The sequence below is a fragment of the Rhododendron vialii genome, chromosome 2a, assembly GCF_030253575.1.
Source record: "Rhododendron vialii isolate Sample 1 chromosome 2a, ASM3025357v1".
In the NCBI taxonomy this organism is placed as follows: domain Eukaryota; kingdom Viridiplantae; phylum Streptophyta; class Magnoliopsida; order Ericales; family Ericaceae; genus Rhododendron; species Rhododendron vialii.
The window spans coordinates 33,614,373-33,622,744 of NC_080558.1; the positions used below are offsets into that span (position 1 = coordinate 33,614,373).

Genomic DNA, 8,372 nt, shown 5'->3' on the forward strand with positions numbered 1-8,372 from the left:
TTTAGACATCCAATCTTTGGGAGTGCAATGATGCATATGTCATCAATTATTTGTTTCCTATTTTTCCAAAAAAAAACGGTATATGAGATCTTCTCTAACTATTGATGTAGTATGTGATATGTTAGTCTATTCATTTTTTCCTATCAGTGTATGTTGTATAAGATCTTGAATATAGACAAATACCTTGTGTTAGTCATAGAAGGTCTCTCGAATATGAACTTAGATAGAAACCTAAACTTGACTTCGATTGCGTAGTTACTTATACCCAAATCCATTTGTAAGAATCTTAGCATTCACATAATTGCGGTTGGAATTGTGTCATTGTCTTCATGGATTGATCTAATACATATAAAGTTTGGCATGAGAAATTGATGGTTAGTTCTTAGCAACTCGTGAAATGACTTCAAACTAATGCAGATTGACAAAGTTAGAATTGAAGGCCATCAAGAAGATTGACAAAGTCAGAATTGAAAGGGAGGCCAGACACCATACTAGAAGGTTTCCTTCCTTTTCTCTTTTCATTTACCCTTGAAAGGACATCATAAATTGGTTTCGTTCTTTGTTAATTTTTTTCGAAACATCTCTACTTAAATTATCTACTTGAAAATATGGACAGGATGTTTTTCATTTTTTCTTTAAAATACTGGTTTTGAATATCTGTTTTCAATTGTAATACTAATTTTCGTGATCAGTTGGTTGAGTTTTTGTTTGAGGAATTTTCTTTGGGCGATTATTGGCAAGTAGTGACTGCAATATTCTACTTTAGTTTTCCTTTTTAATTGTAGTTATTTGAGCTTCATTAGTTGGGTTAGCTCTCTCTCCTTTCCATCCCTTTTAGAAAACACCCATTTGCCAAATTGTTATTGAGTGTTATTGAATTCCAACAATGAGACATTGGGCAATTGTGGGTAGTGACTTAACTTGAACTGGCACGTGGATACGACTTGACACCAATACTCCAACTTGCAGATTTGGCATGTTCATATATTCAAAATTGTCGATTACAACTTGAGCTCCTACATCTCCTCTATCCACAACAACAACATAACTTTCCTATACCATTTATAAGTCTTTAACGACTATACAATCCAAATCAGACACATAGTAAAAACTCTAATTCAAAGCATTACACTGAGCATGCGATTAGGCAAAGCACGTCTTGTGACACTAGCATAGAGAGATAAGATTCAAAAATCGTTCTCCCTTATTATGTAAATATATTTATTTATTCTTAATGGCATAATGGTAAATAAAGTAGAGCAATCAAAACCAAATTCACTCCCCCTCTCTCCCTCAGATCAACTCTTTCTTTCGACCCTCTCTATCCCTTCCTCTTCCGACCCAACACCACTACACTGCCTCTCCTCTCCACCAGGTATCTCTCACTTTCCTCTGTGGGATCTACAACTATGGCTATGAGCCACCATCCAACAGCCCTCCGCCATCGCCTAGGCCCAATTTGGCACTGGCAAGACCTCCAGCAAGTTCCTTGACACCTAGTCTAGGGAGTAGCAAAGAAATGGGTAAAACCCAAAATGGGAAAAGGTTTGGGTAAAGGATTGGAGAGAGATTTTTGTGTTTTTGCCCAAATTTTGAATTTAAAAAAAAGGGTTTGGGTCAAGATTGGCGATGCTCTTAATTATTTTTTCCCTGATCAAACCTTTACACCCTTTTGGAAAACTTATTCAGTGCCCATGGAGGTGAACAAGCCGCTTTTCTACCACACATTGTTGTAAAAAAAAAAAGGGGCCTTTGGTACTAATGAGGGATTGATTTAAGTGGTGAAAACTCAAGATTTTGTTCAATAAGGCTCGGGTTTGAGTCTCCATAGGGATTGAGCTCTAGTACCGTTTCCTTTCCTCCTAGTCCAGTTTTGGGCCATTTGTGGGTCCAAAGTGTTTCTATAGAATTGGTTATACAATGTCACTTCTTGTGACCGCTCTAAAAACAGACTTGACGTTGCGATGTCAAATGCCATAAAAGACTTAATTGAAGTCCTCCTTAATACCAATTGGTTTTAGGAGAGATGTGGAAAAGTAGTCCGACAAGTGTTATCAGAGCGCCAAGAAGTCATGAGTTCGAGTCGCGGGAACGTCATCGTGAGGGAGGGATTGTAGGGCGTGGAGTGCCCCCATGGATTTGGTTACACAATGCCACTCCCTGCGACCGCTCTAAAAACAGACTTGCGGGTACGATGTCGAATGCCATAAAAGACTTAATTGAAGCCCCCTAATACCAATTGGTTTTAAAAGAGATGGTGGAAAAACGGTCTAACAATAATGATCTTCGCTTTTTAGAACTTGTCGAAAATCATGTCAATTGTATACCATTTGTTATCATTTCAAAATGCATTAAGTTTGTAAAAAAAACTAAGTGTGCAACACTTGATTCCAACTTAATTGACTCAATTATATGAAACTTAATGCATTTCAAATTTATATAAAATAGTGTTCGATCAACATGATTTTCGACGTTCTCGGCAAACTCTAGAAAGTGAATAGTTTCAATCATTAGTGTAGGTCTGACAAGGGCTCACAAATGACCCAAAACTGGACCGGACTAGAGGAAAGGAAACTGGACTGGAGCTTAGTGGGTCTTCATAGCCTCTTATTTATTGGGATAAAGGGCAAAATATACTCATAACATCTCCTATATGTGGTGGGACCTTAGCCTCGATCCCGACGTAATTGCGATGAGTTACCTTTCAGATAGTATTGTGTGTAGTGGGACGGGGCAACACTCCTTGACAGAGAGACATGATACCACACGTGCATTTCTATTTGTGTACCCAAAAAGACAAAAAGAACCCGTGGTGGTAGGGTGTTCTAGAAAATTACCCTAACCACTAAACTGATCCGATCTGGACTGAACCGCCCTATTTGGTTTGGTTCTGCAGTTTATTGGTCTGGTTATGGTTCTAAAAAAAAGAACTATTAATTTTGGTTCGGTTATTGGTTATCAATTTAACAATCGTGGTTAGAACCGAACCAGATCATTTAGTATAATATATGCATAAATGTATATATAATTATGTCTTTGATTTTGTTCCTTACTCTCCCTCTTAAGGGAGAGATCCTGAGTTCGAGTTCTCATGGAGGAGGTGCTCGATTCTCATTGTAACTACTAACAACTAACTCCTAACATCCTATCGTCTGGCAAAAAAAAAGTTAATCTATTTAGAGGAGAAATCTCGTTTGTTAGAAAAAATCTTCAATATATTATGTATTTACGGGAGCCCATACCATTGAGGATCTTAGAGTGTGAGTATCAGTACCCAATTTCATTTTTTTCTTACTCCAGTACTTTCCCGATAGAGTTTGGAATCTTAATAAAATTCCAATAATTAGTTTGTGTTCTTCGGTGCTTTAAGTTTTGAATTATTTTAATGAGTCATGTGTGTTTGAAAGCTAACTAGAAAGAAATTGAACCGAATCAAAATTAGGCTGGTCTTGCAATTTGGTTCTGGTCACATTTCACACATTTTGATGTTAGGTTTTGGTTCTCAATTTTTTAGAATCGTTCGAAATAGTCTGATTTTCTAAAGAACTAGACCCATCCCCTAGATCAATATGTTTTCAAAGACCTCTTCGCCACCTTGATCGACGACCTCCTCCCTGTGGTTAGCCCTAAACGATGCACCAAAAACATCTTTTGATAAAATTACATGTTTAAAAATGGCGCTCATCCTTGTTGATAACGATACCCTGGCTTTTGGTCTCGCAATGGCTAACTCTGGCATTGGTAAATATGAGATCCCTTCAGAAGAGGAAGATTCACCTTAATCGAAACACAAAAAAAAATTAAAAGCCATCATGGAAGTGACAAATCGCTGCCTTTATCGAAGAAAAAAAGGAGGATTTTGTATACCAATGTTGAAAATTTTGAACCTGAAGATGAGGATTACACTTATCAAAAGAAAAAATCTGAAGGTAAGGATTACCTTGAATTTGATATGATAACATAAGTTTTAACGGTCAAGGAAATCCATAAAATCAAACAACCAAAACCAATTAACCCCTATACATTTGGAAAGTAATAGCATGATTACCATATATCTATATGAAATATGTAAATACATATCAAGATAATAAACTAATTAATAAAGGCATTATAGGCCATTCAACCAATTCTAGGATGAGAACATAATTATTTAAACCCATTGATGGGATAAGTTCCCGTGAAAAAAAGAAGAAGGGATAAGTTCCCAACATCTTAGTTTTTAATGGGTTGTATGGAGTAAATCGTGGGTTGCAAATAGCAGCTGCCTTTTGGAAAATCGCAAACAACTTGGGACAGTTCAAAAAGGAAATTTGAGCAAACAAAATGAGACGGAGGGAGTATTATAACTATGAGCCCTCTTTTTTATCTCAAAATTCGTAAACAACACCACAAAAATTGATAAACATGCAACACCACAAAACTTTGTAAAAGTAACAATAAAAATTCGTAAAAGTTCCTATCAATTGGACCAGTAAATCTCATTATACAAACCACAAAAGTTTGTAAAATAAAGTACCTCAAATTTCATATCTGGAGCCAAAAAAAATCGTAAAATAAAGTACCTCAAATTTTATATCTCGAGCCACAAAACTTCACACAATGTGCCACAAAAATTCGTAAAGAGTACGTGCACGGTACACCCCAAAAAAACGTGTGTCCGGAGATTTTCTAGTGAAATCTGTAAACCTGCAACAAGGTCTCGCTCCTCTAGCTATTGCCAAATTTAACAATATATTGGGATTTGCTTAGAGTTTATTCGTACTATCTTTTTTTTGTTTTGGATTATCCATCCATTCACTAGAACAAATTACACCATTCATGTCTAACGTTTTAGTCGCCTCATGTTCACTTTTTAGTCACCAAAGGGTTTTCCCGACTAAATAATTTGGTCGGCAATTTAGTTGGGGAATTAGAGTCGGCAAATGTAATTACCGATTAAATATGGATTAGACGGCAAATGTAATGTTTTAGCGACTAAAGGTTTGGTCGCCGAGTGTCCTTTTTGTCGACTAATAAACGTTGTCGCCAATTCTGTTAGTCGGTGAATATATATTTCAAGCGAATTAAAAATGAGAGCACTTAATTTTTTAATCATATTTTTAATATATAAACAGTTTAATAAGTGCTCCAATATGGTTTAAAGTCTTGCCGATAAAAAAAATGGTTAAAGTCCCTATAGTGCACAGCTTGAGAGCGGCCTAAGCTTTTTTTTTTTTTAAAATCGGAACCGTCTATCTTTTTACGTAAGAGGAATTACTTCATTCTTGCCAAAAAAGAAGTAAATCCCTTATCGTTACATACTTGATCGGATGTAAAATATCATTCTAATAATGAATTTGTGTCCCGATCAAGGGGCTTTCAAAACTCGATAAATCCAAAATTTTACAAGAATGATTAAAACATGAAGTACAATAAAATGAACGGTATTGATCGTTGTGGTTGTGTTGCGATCGTCTGGCTACTATATATTAGATTATAGCACAAGACATTGATTCATAAACAAGTAAGTAAAATCAATGTATAGATTTTAAAGGTAGTTGTCGGCTCATTTTTCTTAATGATTGATCTGAACCGTTAGGATTTTACGTTTTACCGATTATAACATCGTCACAAAAAATCGGAGATAATTAGATATTGGCGATCACATGATCGAAAAGATGTTTAATGCGTTCGAAGACGTTTAAGTGTTATAGTGTGTTAACCAAGCCCCGTCTAATGTCTTTTTTGGCAATCGAAATCATCTATCTTTGAGGTAATATGAATAGATCAATCGTACCAAAAATGAAGTTAGCCACATATGGTTAGACACTTGATCGGACATCAAAATTCTTTTTATTTAAGAATTTGTGTGCCGATAAAGGGGCTTCCTTAACCCGATCGAGCTAAAATTTTACGAGAATTGTATGATTAAAAGACAAAAAAAAAATGAACGGTTTTGATCGGGAAGGTTACATTGTGATCAATGTATCGAAACAATTATTTCCCTTCTTGAATTTTTTGTAAAGGAGGAAAAAATTATTATTTCCCAACTAAATTTGTTTTTAGTCTGCAAAACTCTATAAATCCCGACCAAATGATTTAGTCGAAAATGTATATCACTTATTGATTTTTTAAATTGGGAAAAAATCAACATTCCCCAACTAAAATGGACTTTAGTAGGCAAAAACATATAAATCCCGACAAAAGATTTAATCTGGAAATGTATTTTAGCAACTTCCAATATTTTGGTCAAAAAATGTATGCTTTCAGTGACTAAAAGTTGTTTGGTCGCAAAAATTTACAGTTTTAGCGACTAACAAACTGTTTTAGTCGCCAATTGGTATAGTTTTACTGACTAATAGAGTTTGGTCGGTAATCTTAGTCGGTAATCTTAGTCGGGAATGGTGTAATTTGTTGCAGTGATTCCAAGAAAAGTTTGCCAAAATATTTGCAAAGTTTGATTCATATCTTCAATTATTGTTACTCTAATTGAGACAAATAAATAATTCAAAAAAAATAAAAAAAATGAGGGATGATCCCTTGACTATCTGGGCGATCGGCTGTTTTCTTTTCTCTTTGTTACGGGAAAATCTGTAACGCCCCGATTTTTTAGAACGTTAATTTAAATACAGTAAAACCAAGTCTAGTATTTATTTAAATAAAATCATAATTTAGTCTTATAAAACAATAAATCTTGAATTGAATTACATTTATACTATAAAAAAGGAGGGGTACTATGGTAAATTCTACTCTTCAGGGCATCCGTCTTCCTCTATAACCATTGCTCCGCATAAAATTCTCCATGTTCGTCACCTAGGCCTGGCATAATATGTCAGGGTCACAAAAGTAATACCGTAAGCTTTTAAGCTCGGTAGCTAACTCCTACCCCCATGTCCCTTACACTAGCAAAAATATCATATAACTTTGTAAAAGAAATTTCAGAAATTAGCAGTTCACCACATAAATACAAATCAACAACCATGTGTCAACAGAGTGTCATTGTCATCGCAACGTTTCATAATTTGTGTCATCATTTTTTAAGTATCGATTTCACTTTCCATTTACTTTTCTCGAGCACTGGTTCTGCTGACCATCTTTCAGATCCCACCGGGCTCCTAGGCTAAACTCAAATTTTGCCATCCAAAAGCACTGATTCCGCCTGTTCGTCTCTTTTAGAACCTATTGGGTTCTTAGTCTTTATCACAATTTCCAACTCACACACGATACTAGTTCCGCCGACGATTCTTTCAGTTTCCACCGGGCTCCTAGGTCACACACGCACACCTGAGCCATGATTCCGCCGACCATTCTTTCAGATCCCACTGGGCTCTCATGCTCACGCACGCACACCTGAGCCATGATTCCGCTGACTAGCTTTACTGATCCCATCGGGCTCTTATACTCACACAATCATTAATCTTTTTCACATTTCAGTTTCTTGTTTATTTTTGTCTTGTTTCTCGTAAACATGCATCTTTTTCTTGCGTTCACATTATTTTTCCAAAAGCTTACTAGAATCATGCGACAACGTAAGTCCTAATTACATGCAGTTCTAGGGAACATTTTGACATCGCCACTTATCAAACAATTTAACATTTCTAGTCCTGCGGTAAATTAACAATATATCAACTTTTATTCTAATCATGAAGTAATCAATTAAATTCTAACTTTTCTAATTATTCTAGAGCTTTCTTTCTCCACCGTAAACTCCTTATAACCATATGACTAAGTTCAAATGTAAACTTCCAGATTATCACCACTGCAAATCAATTTTTATACGTCTAAGATTTTATCATGCGTTTATACAACATTTCAATATTTTTTTTCTAATAAATAATTAAATCACATTATATGTAGGTAAGTAGGAAGGAGGTTTCTACCTTGCTTCGAGATGGTAGTGGGTTGATTCTAACGGCGTCGTGTCGAGTGGTGGGCGGCATGTCTCCTTCGAGTCCGAATTGATCGAAGCTCTAATTTTTCTCTTTTACGAATCTAAAAATAATATGGGATTTGTGTAATATGGATTGGTGGGCGGTGTTTGATGGAGCTGTGGCTAAAAGATGGTGGGTGTGTAGCTAACTTTTCTCCCACTCTCTCTATTTCTATTTCTCTCAAACTTTTTCAACGGAGGAAAGAAATGTGGGGAATTGGTAATGGGTGTCGGTGCCGAAATTGGGAAGGGAAATGGGAGTATATATAGGCTACCACTCCACTCCACTCCACTCCACTCCTCTCTCTCTCTCTCTCTCTCTCTCTCTCTCTCATCTAAGGCTATAAGATGAGATTGTTTAGTTTAGTGACAAGACCAAACCAAATCTCTTCTCTCTCTCTCTCTCTCTCTCTCTCTCTCTCTCTCTCTCTCTCTCTCTCTCTCATTTATTTATATCCTATCC

General features: G+C 36.0%; 1 long non-coding RNA gene across 1 annotated transcript; it reads right to left on the minus strand.

The window, feature by feature from the left end:
• Positions 1-6,631: 6,631 nt before the first annotated feature.
• On the minus strand, positions 6,632-8,010 carry LOC131312569 (uncharacterized). Its single transcript, XR_009195912.1, has 2 exons — positions 7,860-8,010; positions 6,632-6,798 (listed from the first exon to the last, which is right to left on the minus strand). It is a non-coding gene; the product is annotated as an uncharacterized LOC131312569 (long non-coding RNA).
• Between the last annotated feature and the right edge of the window lie 362 nt (positions 8,011-8,372).